The sequence below is a fragment of the Elephantulus edwardii genome, unplaced genomic scaffold (assembly GCF_000299155.1).
Source record: "Elephantulus edwardii isolate Elephantulus edwardi_28Jun2011 unplaced genomic scaffold, EleEdw1.0 scaffold00260, whole genome shotgun sequence".
NCBI lineage: Eukaryota > Metazoa > Chordata > Mammalia > Macroscelidea > Macroscelididae > Elephantulus > Elephantulus edwardii.
In genome coordinates, this window is record NW_006400010.1 from 192,786 (window position 1) to 195,629 (window position 2,844).

Sequence of the window (2,844 nt, forward strand, 5' to 3'; positions counted from 1 at the left end):
CTATGCCTTTTTTTACTGTAAGATTCTTTTTTTTTTTTTCCATACAGACCCAATCATGTTTTATTAGGGACTCAAGGTTTAAAAATATATAGTCAATCCAAGGCAAAGTGTTAGGCTGTTTGCCAAACTGTAAAATATACATATATTGAATATCTGCCTAAACAGACATAGAAAAACTCAGTAGCACACTCATCCAATTAAAAAAATAAAAACCTTGCTGAGGCAACAAAATATATTTTATTTTCATCAAGCCAGCACAGGAAGGCCGGGGAAGACTGCGCAGTTACTGTAAGATTCTAAAATCAACTCTAGAACCTGAATTTTATCCTCCTGGATCTCTAAAACAGCTATCCGTTTTGACTAAGACACAAAAACAGGCGGCGCAAGACCCAATTCTCATAAAAGTCATTTTAAAAAAATGCATTTTTGGGCAAAAGATATCTTTTCAACAAAGCCTGTATCTTAGGCTTCGGAGAATATATATTCTGGAGTCACTGTACAGATTCTCTCACTTCTCCAAGCTGGGTTTTACAACTGCTCCCTCTGAAATCTAACACCAAAACTAAAGAGGAAGAGAACCCCACTATTTATTTTGCAGTGCAGCTCCAGATTTTGGAAGGAAAACTTGATTCTTCCATGATATAACTTGATCGTTCCTGATTTTTTTTTATGTGTGTGTGTTTCTACCTCTTCATTTATAAAAAGGGGTAAATAGGAGTACTTCCCTCTTGAGTTAACCTAATGAGTCAGACATATAAAACACTTGTTGTTATGTGCCGTCGAGTCGTTTGCGACTCATAGCGACCCTATGTACAACAGCCCTAAACTCTGCTCTGTCCTGTGCCAGTTGCACTGCCTCCGACACTCCCATCCCAATTATCCCAGTCACTGAATTAATCCACCTCATAGAGGGCCTTCCCCTCCTGCACTGTCCCTCCACCCTCCCAAGCATGATGTCTTTCTCCAAGGACCGGTCTCTCCTCACAACATATCCAAAGTATGTTAGACAGAGCCTCAGAATCCTTGCCTCCAAGGAGCCACCCGGTTTAACCCTTTCCAGGATGAATCTGTTTTCCTAGCAGTCCATGGTACTCTCAGCACTCTTCTCCAGCACCACAGCTCAAAGGCATCAATTCTCCTTCTATCCTCCTTGGTCATTGTCCAACTCTCTGATGCATAAGAAGTGATTGCGAAGACTATGGCCTGTATCAGATGCACCTTAGTCTCCAGAGAGACACCATTGCTCTTCAGTACTTTGGAGAGGTCCCTAACGGCAGACTTTCCCATGGCAATGTGCCTTTTAATTTCCTGGCTACTGGTGCCAAGACTGTTGACTGTGGAGCCAAGCAAACTAAAGCTGTGTACAATCTCAATCTCTTCACCATCCATCCTGATGCTCCCAACTGGTCCAGTGGTGAGAATCTTTGTCTTCTTGACATTGAGCCTCAATCCATATTGTAGGCTGCAGTCCTTGACCCTCTGCAGCAGGCGCTTCAGGTCCTCTTCAGTTTCAGGAAGCAGGGTTGTATCATCTGCATAAGGCAGATTGTTGATAAATCGTCCACCAATGAAACACAGATAGACATTCCCTGCTTTCAGCCAAGATCCATCTAACATCAGCTACAGTATCTCTAGTACCACGACCCCTTCTAAACCCAGCCTAGACTTCTGGTAGTTCTCTGTTGATGTGCTGTTTCAGCCGTTTTTGGATAATCTTCAGTAAAATCTTGCTTGCATGTGAAATCAGTGAGATTGTTAGGAACAAATATCGATCTCTTCCAGTCAGTTGGCCAAGTGGTTGTTCTCCAGATTTCTTGGTACAACTTGGTGAGCACATCCAGGGCAGCATCTGTTAGCTGAAATATGTCAATTGGTATACCATCTATTCCCGGAGCCTTATTTTTTGCCATTTCCTTCAAAAACTTGACCACTTGAGCACTTAATAAATGCTCAATAAACACTATTATAGTAACTTCAATGACATCATCAATACATTTTTCATTATCCTGCCCTTTTAACCACATACCCTTTCACAGCATAGATTGTCATTGTGTGTCATCGAGTGTTGTGAGACCCATGAACAATATGAACCCTGCCACCCCTGAATCCTGAGCCAATCTCACTGTCTCAGACACCCCTGCCCCATCACCCTTATACTGAGTCAATCCATACCATTGATTCCAAGGTTTATTTTCCTAAACAATTCTTCTGCTTACAGCCTTATACAAATATTCTTAATCCTCACATTTGCTGCTATCCTTAAGCTCATTCTTTTAATCACCATATCCAGCCAGCTCATTGAGGGTCTGCTCCTTTTCCACTGACTCTACTTTTTCAAACATGTCCTTTCCCTGGCATGTCCCTTCTGGTAGTATGTCTAATGCATGTGAGATAGCATTTTACCAGCCTTGCTTCTGACTGTGATCAATTAGTTGTGACCTCCACTGCACTCGGACCAGCCAGCCTTGCTTCTAAAGAACAGTCTGGCTGCACTTCCTCCGAGATAGATTTGTTTGGCAGCCTGAGGTCTATTTCCTATTTCCCACCAGCCCCACGATCAAAAGCATCAACCTCTGGTCTTTCTTATCGGTGTCCAGCTTTCACATGCATATGAAGCTGTTGAATTATGTCTTTTGATTTTTTAACTGCTGCTTCCTTGGGTTTTGAACTTGGATTTAAGTGAGATAAAACAATTGACAATTTTAATCTCCCATTTCTCTAAAATGCCTTCCTGGAACTGGGCTTGCCTGAGCAAAAGATATGTGCTAATTAATTCTGCCAGTTTCTTCACAGTCGCCCTCCAAAACCTAGTCATAGTCTCAGATTCGGGGGGGGGGGGGGGGG